General features: G+C 43.6%; 1 pseudogene; it reads right to left on the reverse strand.

Moving 5' to 3' along the window:
• Positions 1-4091: 4091 nt before the first annotated feature.
• Positions 4092-6108, reverse strand: LOC116475460 (V-type proton ATPase subunit B, brain isoform-like; annotated as a pseudogene).
• Positions 6109-18152: the final 12044 nt, after the last annotated feature.

The following is an 18152-nucleotide window of genomic DNA, read 5'->3' on the forward strand; positions in this document are numbered from 1 at the left end:
GGAATAGTGCTCTAAGATGTCAGGGACCCTGGTTCTTTATCTTTTTTTTATGCAATGCATGACCTCAGCCTCCTGGGTCAAGATGACACTTCAGGCAGCAGGACAGAGGAAGGGATGCAAACACGAAGAGTGCTTTCTCCTGTAGAAGGTTATTTAAAGCCACCACATGTCGCTTCTTCTTGAATTCCATTGGTTAGTATGTATCTCATGGCTGTGCCTAGCTGCAAAGGAGACTGGAAAATGGTGTCTTGATTTTGGGTGGCCATGCATCCAGCTCTAAATTCTACTACTGCTCATAAGAAAGGCTATTGGGAGACACTTAGCAGTGCCTGCCTCACTGCTACATCTTGAAAAGTAATAGAGAGACACAGGAAATGGCATCACATATGGGATGCTGACTCACAGCACCGATCCCTTCCGGAGGGGAGCAAGCAGTTATCTCCCTGTGGGCACTGTGAGCCTCCACAAGCCCATTCTACTGTGCTATAGGAGCCAGCTGCTCCTGGGTCATGCGTGGGGTCTGTTAGGTGAAGAGTGAATCCCACAGGCCTTAAGCCACTGCCACTTTTGCCATGAAGTGAATTCCTTGATAAGAGAGAGCATTGTGTGACATATGATGACTGGGTAAAAGCTTCTATAAGCCCTCAGGCTGTGGTGCTGGTGGAGGCATGAAGGGCAGGAAAAGCAAATCCAGATAAAAAATAAATGTAGAGTTGGGCATGGTGCCTCACATCTGTAATCTGAGCACTTTGGGAGGCCAAGGCTGGAAGATCGCTTAAGTCCAGGAGTTAAAGGCTGCAGTGAGCTATGATTGCACCACCATACACCAGCCTGGGCAACAGTGTGAGACCCCGTCTCTAAAAAATAAATTAAATGGTTAAATAAATAAATGTAGGACATTGCCATGAGAACAATTTGCCTGCTCCAGATGGAGTTAGTTCCTAGCTGAGAAACAGGGAGGTGTGGGGCAGAAGGAAGAGTGTTAGCTTCCTTCCTTCTCCATGAAAGGGAGGCCCAGAGGAAAGGCTGCAGACCAAGATGGTTAGTGGGTAGGGATTCTCCATGTCCTGTTGGAAGCCCCAGATATCACCATCCTTTCCTAAAGGAAACCTGGCAAAGTGATGCCGTTGGCTGTCACTGAAATTCAGCAACTCCCCGAATCTGAGTTTGGCTTTAGCAATCTCACACCCATGGCCCCAGTGAACAGTTTACATCTGGCCAGAGAAAAGTCATGAGTTTCACTTTGTGCCTTGTGGCAAACATCTCAAGACGTGAGCTTGTCTGTATCCTAAATTAAGATACCTGATGCTTTCAGAAGCAGCCACCCTACTGGTTTCCACATCTTTCATCTCCCTTTTAGGTGGCTGAGAATTTTAGCTTCAGCTTGTCCAAAGTCCCAAATGACCCAAAGAGATTATGTGCTTAGCCACTGTCTTCCAAGGGCTGGTCGTTCCTATTCTGGAAGACAATTAGGATTCTCAGTGCCTCGCTCCCTGTCCAGCTCAAGAATCATGGATCAGTTGGAGGAAAAGCTAACCTCCAGTAATAAAAAGGCAAACTAGAGTAGCCTATTTTCCCTTGAGGTGAGTGGCCCAGGGCAGCAGGGCAACTTTGGTTCTTTGTCACTCATTCTTCCCCAGGGCAGTGTTCTCTTCTGCATCGGTGCAGCTGGGTTCTAGCTGGTGGGAAAGGAGAAAACAGTGGAGGAGTCTTGCTGGTTATCTTAGAACCCAGGCTCAGAAATGACACGTCACTCCCACTTCATTCCCCTGGTGAGAATTCAGGCACCTGGCCACCCTAAACACAAGCAAGGCTGGCAAAGACAGTCTAGGGGGACAGCCATGTGCCTGGCTCCCATTCTACTTAGGCAAAAAAGTAGAATGGAGAGTCTTTTGGTGAACACCTACCAGTCTTGGCCACACATTCCAAATAGCTCTTATCTCCTTGAGGGTCTGAATGAGTTTTCTAGGACTGCCATAACAAAGTATCATGAACTGGGTGGCTTAAAACAACAGAAATATATTGTCTCACACTCTGGATGCCTGAAATCTGAAATCAAGGTGTCCACATTGCCCTCTGAAGAGGCAATAGAAGGAACTGTTCTCCAGACCTCACTCCTAGCTCCTGGCAGCCACAGTTGTTTCTTGGTTTGTGGCTGCCTCACTCTAATTCTCTCTTTCTTTCTTTTTCCATTATTTAACAAGTTGTTTTTTCCCCCCCAAGACAGAGTCTTACTCTGTTGCCCAGGCTGGAGTGCAGTGGTGCGATCTCGGCTTACTGCAGCCTTCACCTCCCGGGTTCAAGCAATTCTCCTGCCTCAGCCTCCCAAGTAGCTGGGACTACAGGCACACGCTACCACGCCGGCAAATTTTTGTATTTTTAATAGAGACAGGGTTTCACCATGTTGGCCAGGCTGGTCTCGATCTCCTGACCTCGTGATCTGCCCACCTCAGCCTCCCAAAGTACCTGGATTACAGGCATGAGCCACCATGCCTGGCCAACATGTATTTTCATTTTATATCCAAATTATCACATTTTCTACATTAAAATATAATTATACTGACTTCCCCCGTACCCTACACCCTCAGAGAAAATAAGAGAAGAAATTTACACAATTTGAAAGGTAGAATGCATGGAGTAGGGAAGTTGCTATTGCACCCAAGTAACAAAGAACAGAGAGACCAAACAGTCAATAAGGCACAACTGCATAGAAGACAGTTCAGGGCTTGCATCAGGAAGGAGCAGGAATAAAACTCCAAAACTTCTAAATGCCACCACCTGTGCCACAAGATTACCCTCAAAAGGCAGAGGTAGGTCAGAAAGCAGAACCAAATCAGGGATTTTCCAAAGGCTGCTTCCTAACAGAGTTTAAAATATCCACAAACATAAGAGACTTTGCTTCTCACCTTGCCTTCAGCATCTGGTAAACACTTTAGAAAATTAAACCACTGTTCACATGTCAGAATGTAGAATGGCTATAGGTTTTTCTTTCTTCTTTTGTTGTACCCCAGGCAACCACTCTATTAATGATTTTAGTCATGTGATTCTTCTGCATGGAAACTCAGCAAAGTTCACCAAAGACAAGGCTTTTCACTGCTATCAGATAAATATCGGCTGTGCAAAAGTTGCAGGATTCTGTGTGTTGCTCAGAGAGGGAGAGCTGTAAAACACAGGAATCTCAATGCATATGTAATAAACAGGAAAAGGAAATTTATTTTACTCATCTATTTATTGTATAAGAAAGAGGAAGTAGGCAGTCAAAATCATCTGCTAGGCTGGGGGTGATGGCTCATGCCTGTAATCCCAACACTTTGGGAGGCCGAGGAGGGAGGATCACTTGAGCCCAGGGGTTCAAGACCAGCTTAGGCAACATAGTGAGACCCTGTCTCTACAAAAAGAATTAAAAAATTAGCTGCATATGGTAGCACATGCCTGTAGTCCCAGCTACTTGGGAGACTGAGGTAGGAGGATTGCTTGAGCCTGAGAGTTCGAGGCTGCAGTGAGCTGTGCTCACACCACTGCACTCCAGCCTGGGCGACAGAGCAAGACTCTGTCTCTAAAACAAACAAACAAACAAACAAACAAAACCAACCAACCAACCAACCAAAGAAACTATTTGCTTAGAGCAGCAGCACAGACCCACAGGGACATCAACAACCCAAAAGAAAATGCTCAAGAAAGAGCATCTTGGCTCTTTTGAAAGGAGTCATCTTTTAGACCTGATTTGCCCCTAATTTAGAGACCAAAGCATTATAACTCAGAGGCTGATACTCTTGAGGAGGTTGAGAGGTAAGGTCCAAGAGACCCAGATAATGAGGACATTATTAGGTAACTAACTAGGCCACTGTGTACAATGCAAACATCAATAAGAAAACGTCACTCCATCCCTGCAGCTACTTTAAGCAAAGCACTGAAGATCCAGGTTTTCTGGATAGGGAATAGTTTGAAGTCTGTTAGCAGTTTAAAGCATTCAACACTGGAACAATATGTTACCTATTCTTTGTTTTTAATTATAGGTTAACACAGTAAACTCCAACACAAAGGTGAGGCTAGGGGAGTGCCAAAGGAATAAAGAAAACAGAACCAGCATTTCACAAGTACATTAAGCAGTGATGAAACAGCAGCCAATGCTTTGCAGAGTCTCAAGGGTAAAATTTGCTTAGGTGCTGTGATGGTTAATACTTAGTGTCAACTTGATTGGATTGAAGGATGCAAGGTATTGTTCCTGGGTGTGTGTGTGAGGTTGTTGCCAAAGGATATTAACATTTGAGTTGGACTGGGAGGGGAGACCCACCCTCAATCTGGGTGGGCACCATCTAATCAGCTGCCAACGTGGCTGGGATAAAAGCAGGCAGAGGAGCGTAGAAGGACTAGACTGGCTTAGTCTTCCAGCCTGCATTTTTCTCTCATTCTGGATGCTTCCTGGCCTTCAACATCAGACTCCAAGTTCTTCAGCTTTGAGACTCCTGGTCCTTCGACCACAGACGAAAGGCTGCACTGTCAGCTTCCTTACTTTTGAGGTTTTGGGACTTGGACTGGCTTCCTTGCTCCTCAGCTTGCAGATGGCTTATTGTGGGACTATACCTTGTGAGCGTGTGAATCAATACTCCTTAATAAATTCCCCTTTATGTAGATATCTATCCTATTAATTCTGTCCCTCTGGAGAACCCTGACCAATACAGGTGCTCCGAGGGGTTCTCTTCAGCATATCTTTGGGGAAGATTAGGAACAGTTGCCAACCAGTATCCAAAGTCTCATAGACAGTGTGATTTTCATGAGGACCCTGAAAAATAAAGTTCCTCTCAAACTTCTGCAGAAATTCCAAGTCAAGAAGATCATCTGAGCTAAGGGCTTCTTCTCCAACTACAGCAATCATGGCTTGTACATCCTTCCCAATAGCTTGCATACAGCTAGTTACATATATCTGCATGATTCTTCCTGGTCATCCCTTCTCCGATAGCAGACTTCATGAACAGTGATAGTTCAGGCAGCACATTGATAGGTGGATAAATCTCTCTCTTGTGTCTCTCTGTCTGTCCACATAGATCTGTCCCAGTCAGGTCAGAGATGGGTGAATGATATCGTTGGTAGGCATGGTAAGAGTAGGAATTTGACTAATCGAGCCATTTCTACCTTCTCCTCGACCTGTATGTTCATATATAGTGGCTAAGTCTGTATAAGTGTAACCTTGGAAGCCTCATCAACCAGGAACCTCTTCTCTGGCTGTAGAAACCTCTTGAAGTGCTTCAGTAGATGAACTCATGTCTGTTAGGATAACCAATACATGTTTCTCACATTGGTATGCCAGAAATTCGGCTGTGGTTAGAACCGGGTGAGGGATGATAATCCACCCAATAGTTGGGTCATTAGCCAAGTTCAAAAACAGGCAGATGTTGTCCATTGAGCCATTTTCTTCAACACCAGATTTGAAGAACCAGGCAGTTTCCTTGTTTACATCCCTAGCAGAAAATACAATTGAAAAATTTTCCTCAGTGTAGTCTACATCTTTGGATTTATTTAGCAAACCAGTCTGGTGGCAGATTTGAGCTGCAATCTTTGTGTAGTAACCCAGCAGCAGAGAAGATAAAAATTTTCTGGCCTGGCAATACTGTTCATAGCAACTATGGCTGAAATGCTGGTCCGAATCATCTCCTGTGGGTAGATTTGACATTGAGGATTGGTTGGCCATCCCATGATATCAAAGAAATCTTCAGCCAGTACAAGAGGACCTTTGTCAGTGGGTTTTCCCGATTCAGTGAATACCCAACCAAGCATATCCTCAGACACTGATGTTTGGAAAATATCCCCAGTCCCTTGGAATACCTGAACCACTGCCTTGGAGCCACCAACTTCTAGAACTTGCCCATGTCTCTTTGTGCCATCTAGTAATGTCCAGTGGACAATCTCAGCATCTATGGGAAACTTAACATGATCTAAGATCACTAGTGGACCATGGAGTCTTGATACTGTGATGTATGTAAGGCAAGGCTGGGAGAGGTAGTTCCGACTAAGTGTCAGCACCTGCTCCTGAGTTCCCACCACCAGCGGGCTTGGGTAGTTTGGGTGTGGCCCATTCATAACCCCACACATCGCCTGCAGCGCCGTCATCTTGACATAGCATTTTCCCTGTGTGTCTCCACATTGTCTTCCCTCTGTATTTGTCTGTTTCTCTGTCCAAATTCCTCTTTTTAAATGACATCAGTCACATTATATTACTATTAGGGTCCAGCCTGATTACCTCATTTTAACTTGATTATTTCTGTAAAGACCCTATTTCCAATTAAGGTTGCATTCAGACATCCTAGAGGTCAGGACTTCAACACTGTTTTGTGTGGGGGTTGGGGATTCAACTCATAACAATTCAACTCATAACAAAGTCTGTTGTCTGCAATCAGCTCTTGGGTGCTGATATCTGTATGCTCTGTAACAGAAGCAAACCTAAGCAAAGAAATAGAATGTACTGGAAGTATATTGGGTGGCTCATGGAATCAAAAGAGAACTTCAACAATCAGGCCTTGGGAGAGGCAAAAATTCCTGTACATCTCCTTAGGGCCTGCCTTCCAGATGATTCTGTGTCAATATCCTTCTGGCCAAATACCCTTTTTCTCAAGATACAAATTCTCGGAAGAGTCAGCTGGGTTAGCCTGTGGTGGAACCAGGACCTCTTTGGGGCATGTGAGTGGGATCAAGTGATGGACAGTCTTGCTGGGGCCTCATGGGGTAGAGGAGGGGCAATTCTCCAAAAGAAAGTCAGGGGCGGCTACTGAAGATGGGGGAGGCATGTGTTGTGCAGGTAAAACCGCAGGTGTTTGCTACACATTGTACCTTGTTTAAGAAAGACTTCCAGCTCAGGCAGCTGTGTTTCTAAACATTATGACACTTAAAGGAGCCATTTAGTCATCTGGAAAACGCAGAGTTGTGGGAAAATGCAGTGTCATGTGGTAAAAAGAGCACTCTTGGTGAAATCAGGAGAGCAGGTTTTGTTTGGCTTTTTTAAATATTTGCAGATGGTATAATTCTATCCTGAAAACTGAAGGGAATCAACTGAAAAGCTCTTGGAAACAAGAAATTCAACCAAGTATCAAGTTACTAACTGGAAATAAAAATAATGCCATACAGATCAATTAGAAAGAAAGCATAAAAGAACCAAAGATGTTATTCAACTTAGCTACAAAGGCAGCTTGTAAAAGAATAAACTTGGAAAGAAGTGCAAAGGGCCTCTATTGAGAGAAAACATCAGATTCTCTTTGGAGGCGTAAAAGACAAAGGGTAGAAAGAGTTGGGATAATAAAGATGTCTTTTTTCCCTAGATAAATGGATTAATTCACTGAAAGATTTCAGGTGAGCAAACAAACAAAATCAAATCTGAGCCAATCAAAATCCTAATTAGGTTTTTTAACTTGAAAATATGAGTCTAAAACTCATAGGAAGAGTCCCTGTCTGTGGATGTCAGATCCTCATAGCCAAAAGGCTTCCCCCCAGGTTTTGATTTTTGGTTCTGTCATTTAATGATCTGTGAGACCTTGGGGCAGGTAATGTAACCTCTTTGGGCCTTAGTTTTTTCTCCTGTGAAGAGGGATAATCCTATCTTTCTGCTTCACAGAGCTGTAGCAATGATCATGTGAGAGAAAGTATTTGGAAGTGTCTCATAAACCGTAAAGCACGTTTCATGCTATATTTGCTATTTTTATTCTTCCATGATGCCAGATAAATAGGAAAAAATCACAATGCAAAAGGTGTCCATTGCTCTGCAAGAAGATAAACACCTCTTATTAAACTCGGATACATGATGATTTGTAAATATTTGATTCCTGTGAAGGAGAGAAAAAAGCTAATGCAAGCTGTTTGCTGCTCAGTAAATGAGGGCTCACTCTCTGGTTATGGAACTGGGCAAAATGCTTATGGCCTCCCCGCTGTCTCCAACCCCAAACCCCTGTGTTGTCATCTGTAGGGTGAAAGGTTTTGGACTTCAGGGTGTTTGACAGCATGAACTTTGGAGCCTCTACAGATCTTGGTTCAAAATGTAGTGCCAGCAATTACTTTGGACAACTTATTATTTCTTTTCTTGGGTTTCAAAATCCATCAGACAGGCATGATAATAATCTCTATTATTATATCTATTAGATTTCTCAAAGAGATGATAATATTTACCTCATCAATCTTCAAGAAGACTTGAGAGTTAAATGGGATAATAAATACTAAGTGCCTGGAACCTAGTAAATGCTCAATAAATGAGCATTATAAGTAATTAACTGTCATAATTACCATCATTATTATTACTCTAAGGACCTTTGCAGCTTTAAAATCTAGGATAATATGTCAGAAAAAAATCTAAAACAGGGAGGAAACAGAAAAGATTCCCTTAATAGGGCTTGAATCAGTACTTGCAAGGGAGAGATTTTTCTGGAAGATGGCTTGTGTATTCATCATAAGGCCTCATTTAACCTTGGTGACTCACAGAGTTCGGCTGGGCCTGCTGTCCTCTAGAAAAAGGGGGATAGAGGAGTAAGGAACCAAAGGGGGCTAGACAGGGGAAAGCCGTGGCCTGGGGACCACAGTGAATGGTTCCTTAGAGAGTCTAGTCCAAGGTTTTTAACTTTTATAAAATATATGTTAAACCGAGGAATTTCTTTTTCTGCAAATAAGTTTTGAGGTAGGCACTGTTGGTTGCCAAACCAAAGCTATGCCCTTCTCATTCCTTGGCAGTGCAACTCTGATAATTATTCAGGATCAGACAGCTGAGTGGCTCAGGAGAGAATGGTGCAGCCTCAGGACAAGGGGCAGGAGGAAGCCTGATTACTTTGGCCAGTGATTGGTTTAGAAATGGGCATGTGATGCAATTCTGGCCTGTGAGATATCAGGGGATGTAACGCATGTCATCTTTTCCTTAAGAAAGAGGAAAATTTTCCTAGAAACCTGCCTGCTCCTGGGCTTCTGCGTAAATTTTCCTCATCCTTAAGGAAAGGGTGACGTACCTACATCTCTGGCAGGAACATAAAACAGCACAACCCCTACGGAGGGTACATTAGTTTCCTATCACTGCTGTAACAAATTACCACAAACTTGGTGACTTAACACAACACAATTTATTCTCTTAAAGTTCTGGAGTTTAGCAGTCTCCCTGGGCTAGAATGAAGGTGTTGGCAGGGCTGTGCTCCCTCTGAAGGCTCCGGGGAGAATCCACTTCCCTGCCTTTTCTGGCTTCTAGAGTTTTGTTCCTTGCATTCCTTGGCACATGGCTCCTTCCTTCATCTTCAAGGCCAGCCACATAGCATCTTCAGATCTCTGTTCTGTCTTCATACTGCCTTCTCCTCCATGGTAAAATCTCCTTCTGCCCCTCCTTTATAAGGAAACTTACGATTAACATTTAGAGATCACTTCGATAATTCAGGACACTCTCCCCATCTTAAGATTCTTAATCACATCTGCAAAGTCCCTTTTGCCATATAAGCTAACATCCCAAGGTTCCAGGAATTAGGATCTGGTTATCTGTGGGGGCCATTAATTAGCCTACCACAGAGGGGATTTTGGTACTAACTAGCAAAATTACTTGTACATTTATTTTTTTCAAGGTTGGGGTTATTGAGGTATAATTTACATATAGTAAAATTCATTTTCTGAGGGGAGTGGGAGCAGCGTTTTGCTCTTGTTGCCCAGGCTGGAGTGCAATGGCGTGATCTTGGCTCACTGCAACCTCTGCCTCCTGGGTTCAAGAGATTCTCCTGCCTCGGCCTCCCGAGTAGCTGGGATTACAGGTGCACACCACCACGCCCAGCTAATTGTTGTATTTTTAGTAGAAGCAGGGTTTCACCAGGTTGGCCAGGCTGGTCTCGAACTCCTGACCTCAGGTGATCCACCCATCTTGGCCTCCCAAAGTGCGGGGATTACAGGTGTGAGCCACTGCACCTAGCCATATTTTTAGTGCACAACTGTATGAGTTTTGACCAGCACATATTGTTGTGTAATTATATCACAATCAAAATGTAGACCAGTTTCATCACCCCAAGAAATTAATTTATGTTGCCCCTTAGTAGTCAAACCACCCCCTTGGCTTAGCCCCTGGCAACCACTGGTCTGTTCTTTGTCCCTGTAATATTGCCTTTTTGAGAATGTCATATAAATGGAATCATAGCATATGTAGCTTTTTTAATCTGGCTTCTTTCCCTTAGCACAGTGCATTTGAAATTCATCCATGTTGTAGTGGGTCAGAAGTTTGTTCCTTTTAATCACTGGGTAGCAGTTAGATTAAATAGATGTATCACAATATATTCATCAGATGAAAGAAACTTGAATTGCTTCTAGTTTTTGGTGATTATGAATAAAGCTTCTATAAATGTTCAGGTACAGACAAATGTGAAAATATGTTTTCATGTCTCTTGAGTAAATATGTAGGAAAAGGATTGTTGACCATATTATAAATATATTGCATGTTACATTTTATAAGGGACTGGCAAAATGTTTTCCAAAGTGGCTGTACCATTTTGCATTCCCACTAGTAATGTATAAGAGTTCCAGTTGCTCCACATCCTCATCAGCATTTAGCATTGTCAGTTTTCTTTCTCTTAATTTTAGCCATTCTGAGAGGTAGGCAGTGGTATAGTAATCTGACTTCTAGACAGCTATCACAGATATGCAGTAGCAAAAATATAAAAAGGTGCATGTACAAGGCTAGCCACTGCAGCTCTATTTGTAATAGCAAGAAAATGGAAACCCAAATCTTAATCAATGGAAAACGAATTGAATAAATGACGGTACATCCCCCAAATGAAGTATTATGCAGCTACTACAAGGAACAAGAAATTATTCCACTACTATGTGTGATCTCCAGGATATGTTTTTAAGTAAAAAGAGAAAAATATGTATAGTATGCAATCATTTATCTACAAATAAGAGAAAAACTATAAAAATTTAATAAAATATTACCATAGCAAAAGGGAAGGAATAGAAAGGAAGCTACAGGGATGGAAGCTAGGCTTCTAAAAATATAGCTTGCATTGTAGATTTAACTTTGGAACAATGTAAACATTTTATGTAATTACACACAAAATTAAGAAAAAATCAAATTCCTAGAAAGTAAAAATAATGTTAAATTAAAATGACCCTGTGTTTCCAGTTGATGACATAACCACACAAAGAAGACTTTAGTGACCTTAAATCACTGTCATTCGATTCTATACTCCTAGAAGACTATATCTGGCAAAAAGAGCTGTGTATTATGGGATTAAAAGAATAATTATGTTGATGTCCTTGAAAATTACGATATTTGGCATAGTTGATAGGAGATATAAATCTAAGATTGATAAGATTGAGTAAAAATTCTGTAGTCCTCCACTTCAACTGGAAGTATCAGTATGGATGCATTATACCTTTTCTTTTTTTTTTTGAGTCAGGGTCTCGCTCTGTCACCCATGCAGGAGTGCAGTGGCATGATCAGGACTCACTGCAGCCTTGACCTCCTGGGCTCAAGCAGTCCTCATGCCTCAGCCCCTCTAGTAGCTGGAACTACAGGTGTGCACCACCATGCCCAGTTAAGTTTTTTAAAACATATTATTAGAGACAAGGTCTCACTTTGTTGCCCAGGCTGGTCTCGAACTCCTGAGCTCAAGCGATGCTCCTGCCTCAGCCTCCCAAAGAGTTGGGATTATAGGCTGGGTGCAGTGGCTCACGCCTGTAATCCCAGCACTTTGGGAGGCCGAGGCGGGCGGATCACGAGGGCAGGAGATCAAGACCATCCTGGCTAACACAGCGAAACCCCGTCTCTACTAAAGATACAAAAAATTAGCCGGGCGACATGGCGGGCGCCTGTAGTCCCAGCTACTCGGGAGGCTGAGGCAGGAGAATGGCGTGAACCCCGGGGGGCGGAGCCTGCAGTGAGCCGAGATCGCGCCACTGCACTCCAGCCTGGGCGACAGCGAGACTCTGTCTCAAAAAAAAAAAAAAAAGAGTTGGGATTATAGGCATGAACCACTGAGCTTGGTCCCTTTTATCTTTAGAAAACAATATACATCTCCTAGTTATGCCCACTAAAAATAATTGAAATTCAAGTAAACTGTGAAAAGAAAAACACTTTTTGAAAAAGAGACAAGGTCTTGCTATGTTGCCCAGGCTGGAGTGCAGTGGCTATTCACAGGTGCAATCATGGCTCTCTATAGCCTTGAACTCTTGGGCTCAAGTGACCCCCTTGCCTCAGCCTCTTGAGTAGCTAGGACTACAGATGTGTGCCACTATGCCCAGCTCGAAAAACACATTTTAAAGACAACCAGAGAAATATAAATGTTGTAGTATATTTAGTGAAACTCAGAAATGATTGTCACTATGTTAAACTGTGATAATGATATTGTATTTTTTAAAAAGAACTTGTACCTTTTAGAGATATGTTCTGAAATATTTATAGAAGAAATACTATGATTTCTAGAATTTGCCTCAAAATTATCTGAGGTCAGGAGGCTGAGGCAGGAGAATGGCATGAACCCAGGAAGTGGAGCTTGCAGTGAGCCAAGATAGTGCCACTGCAGTCCAGCCTGGGTGACAGAACAAGACTCCGTCTCAAAAAAAAAAATAAAAAAAATAATAATAATCTGAGAGCAGGGAGAGGAAAGGTATGTGAACACGTAGATGATTCAGGATGAGTATGTAGTGGCAACTGTAAAAGCTGAGTGGTGGGCACATTAGGATCATTATACTACTCTTTCTACATTTGAGTGGTTTTAAAACTTTCCATAATAAAAAAGATTTTTTTTTTTTTTTAGAAAAAGGAGATGTGAAGAAAGGAGATGTGAAGATAGTTGTCTGAGGATGCTATGCTCAGAGCTGCTGCAGTCAGTTTGTGAGAATGAAAGGGCAAGCTTGAGGCCTAAAGCATCCAATTTGATAGATATTCCATTTCTATAAATTCAAATTTAACTTAATTATAAAGCTAGTTAATATGAAAATGAGGCAATTATGATGGACACAAATATTGAAACTAGGCTTTATCCATGTATATTCATGAGACTTTTTTGGTTGCAACTAATAGAAACCTTAGCATAGTTTTGGCAAAATTTGGAGATTTATTATGGAGATTCAGAATTCCAGGACAGAAGTGCCACCAAGACTCATGAAGAACATAGTTCACAATGTCAGGTCCCTCCATATCCTTTCTCCAGCTCTCATTGCCGCTCTTCAGCATTACCATGACTGTCTATCACCACCCTCTCATGTAGACCAGCTTCCTTCATTTTCCAGCCCACATCATGGAAAACTTGCACAAGTCCAAGTTCAGCCATTCAGATAGAGACAGATTTTTTTCTCCAGATTCAGTTCCAAAACTTCTGGAAGAAGAGCTTGATTGGTCCGGAAGCTGAGATTGTCCCATCCAGTGGGGAGGGCCCACTCCTAAGTGAGTCATGGCCAGAGTTTAAGGCGTGTGTGACATGGCTGCACCTGTGGTTCCTGTGGTGTTCCTTTAGGGAGAAGAGCAATTCCCAGAGACGTGTAGGTGGGAAGTGGTGAGGCAGACGGAGCAATAGGTATCTATATGGTTGAGTTAGGCTAGATCATGCGATCATGAATGGGTGCAAAAATTGCTGAGAATGATGCCTTGGGCAGGCTGAGTTTTGGTTGACTGGGGAAAGCTAGCCAGAAGGCCAAGGGTACAAGAGAGAAGACTCAGCTCCTGGCTGCCCCCAGGGTGCTCACAGGGGCTTGCTCTGCTCAAGTTCAATGGTCATTGCAGCCCATGGGTACTCAGGAACCAGCCAGACCAGAGGTGCTCAGGCCTTGGTGCTCAGGGAAAGAAAGGCTATATCAGTGCTCAAGGGCCCATCTACTCCCATGCAAGGGAGCCCCCGCCACACTGCTGTCTGGCATTTGTCCCACATTGTTCCACTTCTTACAACACCATCAGGCTTGAAAATACAATGCAACAACTGTAGCCTTCCAACTGTGCAGCCTCTGACTTCCACCTTCCATTCTAGTGACATAATATTGAGAACATCCTGACTCACACCCATAAGTAGTTGCAAACTGAAATCATTTTTCTTCATCTTCCATTGCAACGTCAGTCAGGCTTTTAAGCTACTTTTCAATTAAACTGATCCAGAAGCTTGCGAGAGGAGTGAGTAGAAAATGTTTTATTTGAGTTGAAATCACTAATCTAGGCATAGCTGTGGGTATTCTGTAGTATTCATTTGAATCAGGAGGAAAAGAGCATCTAAGATTTAAAATAAGTGCAAAAAGCAGCCAAAATAGAATAATCAAATCACCAAATCAAATAATCAAATTGACTTAGTTGTTACACTGGGATCCTAATGAACCCCAATGTTAGCCCTACCTGACTCACAAGATTCTGGTAATGGGTCACTGATAAAGCCCAGGTAAAGCAACCTCACCCCCCCGACCACCCCCAGTGCCCACCACACCCCGCCACTGCAAAGGAGTCTGACCAATGAAGGCCATCCATGAAGAGGGGCAGTCTTCAGTTCATTAGGAGAATATGTATATGCTATGCTGTGTATTTGCATAGAAAAGAATAAGGTGCTTCCACATTCTCCCCTTTATTTGATCCCAACAAAGGGAGTTAGATAGGACAGATGTTATAAAGGAAGAGACTGAGTCTCAGAGAAGTGCTGTAAAGTATCCTTGTTAGCCAGTGATAAAGAAAACAATTGTTATAACTTCTAGCGCTTGACTCTTTTTTTTTTGGCAGGGGGCGGGCGGGGGGACAGTGTCTCACTCTGTTGCCCAGGCTGGAGTGCAGTGACGTGATCTCTACTCACTGCAACCTCCACCTCCCAGGTTGGAGCGATTCTTCTGCCTCAGCCTCCTGAGTAGCTGGGAATACAGGTGTGCACCACCACACCCAAGCCCTTGTCTCTTTCCTTAATCTTCCCTCCCTCTCTTTCGTCTCCCTCCTTCTCCCTTCTTCCCTTCCCTTCCTTCACTTCCCTTCTCTTGCCTTCCTTCTTTCCTTTTTCTCTCCCCCTCTCCCTTCCCCATCTCGTCCCTCCTTCTTTCCATAAATTTATTGAGTCTTACTATGGGTCAAGACCTAGGCTTGAAACTGGAGGTTTGAAAATACATGAGATCTGGTTACTGCTCTGAAAGAACACAGCAGGGGAACAGGTGTATCCAAAGCTAAAAATGGATACAATATGGAGGCATTCAGAGGCAAGGAGGACATGGAACTGGGCAATGAAGGATAAGTAACACGACCAAGTAGAGATCATGGAAATGGGAAAGGCATCCTAGGCAGAGGGAACAGAGAGAGCAAATGCCTTAGAAGACACACAAGCGTAGATTGTTGGTGGGGTGGGCAGGAGAGAAACCCTGGTGTCTGGGAAAGAAGGCGAGTAGGTGAGGCTGGTGCTAGATCAAGGAAGGCCTTGGAGGCTGTGCTAAGGGTTTGGAAGGTGATGGGGGCTGTTGAAGATTTTTAGGCAGGGAAATGACAGGGTTATGTTTTCAAGAAAGATCATTTAGAGGCCATGATGTAGTGGATGATTAGCACGAGATGAGATTGGGGGCACTGAGGCCAGTTAGGAGACTCTTGTGACAATCTAGATGTAAGATGATAACATAGGAGCTGAGGCAATGGGAGATGGTGAGGAGGGGCTTATTTCAAAAGATTGAGGAGATAGATTTGATAGGACTTGGCAACAGAGGTGCAGGCAGGATGATGTCTAAGGAGATGCAAGAGACCGGGCGTGGTGGCTCACACCTGTAATTCCAGCAGTCTGGGAGGCTGAGGCGAGTGGATCACCTGACTCCAGGAGTTTGAGACCAGCCTGAGCAACGTGGTGAAACCCTGTCTATAAAAAAAAAATTTTTTTTTTAATACAAAAATTTAGCCAGGCATGGTGGCATGTGCCTGTGGTCCAAGCTACTCAGGAGGCTGAAGCAGGAGGATCATCTGAGCCTGGGAAGTGGAGGCTGCAGTGAGCCATGATCATGCCACTGCATTCCAGCCTGGGTGACAGCCTGAGACCCTGTCTCAAAAATAAAAAATAAAAAAATAAGATGCAAGAAAGTAACCATGAAATGGTTCATGCCATTTAATTCCTTCCCAAATAACATGTTCTTATCCCTTCTTTTCAGAGGATATATTTCTATTTATCTATTCTTTCTCTCTGACATGACTTTCTCAAGACTTGTTCTCCTTCTTTCTGGTTTGGGCAGCAATATTTTTTTCCACTTCCTGTTTTCTGGTATCTGATTCCTCAATAAACAAGGTCATGGTGAGAAATAGCCACGTGTATACCTGGGGACTTGCTGCCCTGGTCACCAGTGATTGGACCAGGTGGGCACCTGAGCAAGCTGGGCCAATCAGAGTCCTTCTCTGTGTTCTTGAAATTAGGGAAAAAAAAATGGCTGCTGCTTTCTTGAAAGAAATGGAAACTAGGTGGCTTTGGCTGATGATTCAAGTGGCTGTTTCCTGAGAAGTAAAAAAGCTGGTTTTTAGTAAGTGAGAATAATGACGTCTATGCTCGGGGAGAAACAGATGAGAGAGGAAAGAGGGCTGTGTGGTTCCCATAGAACTTGGAGATGATGCTACCTTATCCTGAAGCCAGGATGTAAGTCTAGCCTTTGGCTCCCTGTTGCTTGAGCTAGCTCTGGTCGTACTTTCATACATTTGTCTACAGATGCTGTTACAAAACTCACACACCAATGACTGTATCTTCTGGAAGTACCTTTGCATTTGTGCAATTTACTCTCTAGATCCTTCCCTTTTTTTTTTTTTTGAAATGGAGTCTCACTCTGTCGCCCAGGCCGGAGTGCAGTGGCGCAATCTTGGCTCACTGCAACCTCCACCTCCTGGGTTCAAGTGAATCTCCTGCCTCAGCCTCCTGAGTAGCTGGGATTACAGGCGCCCACCACTACGCCCAGCTAATTTTTTGTATTTTTAGTAGAGGCGGGGTTTCACCATGTTGGCCAGGCTGGTTTCGAACTCCTGACCTCGTGATTTGCGCGCCTCGGCCTCTCAAAATGCTGAGATTACAGGCGTGAGCCACGGCGCCCAGCCAATCCTTCCCTTTTTGGCTTATCATGCCTGTTTGGTGTGTGTGTGTGTGTGTGTGTGCGCGCGCTTTGAGATACGGTCTGGCTCTGTCACCTAAGCTGTAGTGCAGCTGTGCGATCTTGGCTCACTGCAACCTCTGCTTCCCAGGCTCAAGCCATCCTCCTACCTTAGCCTCCCAAGTAGCTGAGACTACAGGCATGTGCCACCACGCCTGGCTAATTTTTTGTATTTTTAGTAGAGACAGAGTTTCACCATGTTGGCCAGGCTGGTCTCAAACTCCTGACCTCATGATTCACCTGCCTCGGCCTCCCAAAATGCTGGGGTACAGGTGTGAGCCACCACGCTCCTCCGATCCTTCCCTTTTTTGCTTATCATGCCTGTTTGGAGTCTGTGTGTGTGCTTTGAGACAGGTCTGACTCCTACCTTAGCCTCTCAAGTAGCTGGGACTACAGGCACTTGCCACCATGCCTGACTAATTTTTTGTATTTTTTTTGTAGAGTTGGGGTTTCGCCACGTTGTCCAGACTGGTCTTAAACTCCTGAGCTCTAGCTATCCTCCTGCCTCAGCATCCCAGCATGCTGAGATTACAGGCATGAGCCACTGCACCCGGCCCTGTTTGTTTTTTTAAGTAAATTTTGTAATTGAAGTATAACATACATACAGCTGATGTTCTTTTTTTTTTTTTTTTTTTTTTTTTTTTGAGATGGATTCTCACTCTTCACCCAGGCTGAAGTGCAGTGGCACGATCTCAGTTCACTGCAACCTCTGTCTCCTGGGTTCAAGTGGTTCTCCTGCCTCAGCCTCCCAATTAGCTGAGATTATAGGCACCTGCCACCACACTTGGCTAATTTTTAATTTTTAATATTTTTTATTTTTAGGTGAGACAGAGTTTCACCATGTTGGCCAGGCTGGTTTCGAACTCCTGGCCTCAAGTGATCCACCCAACTCGGCCTCCCAAAATGCTAGGATTATAGGCGTGAGCTACTGTGCCCAGCCTGATGTTCATTTTTAAACAACTCATTTGCAATTATTTTTAAAATCATCATTCTAAATTAAATATAAGAAATAATATTGTTATATCACCTCTAAACATTGACTGAAAAATGTGCTGATGCTGGTAGGTAATGGACAAATGGAGGTGTTGAGGGTAGGTGAA

Source organism: Hylobates moloch, unplaced genomic scaffold (genome assembly GCF_009828535.3).
Source record: "Hylobates moloch isolate HMO894 unplaced genomic scaffold, HMol_V3 SCAFFOLD_10, whole genome shotgun sequence".
NCBI lineage: Eukaryota > Metazoa > Chordata > Mammalia > Primates > Hylobatidae > Hylobates > Hylobates moloch.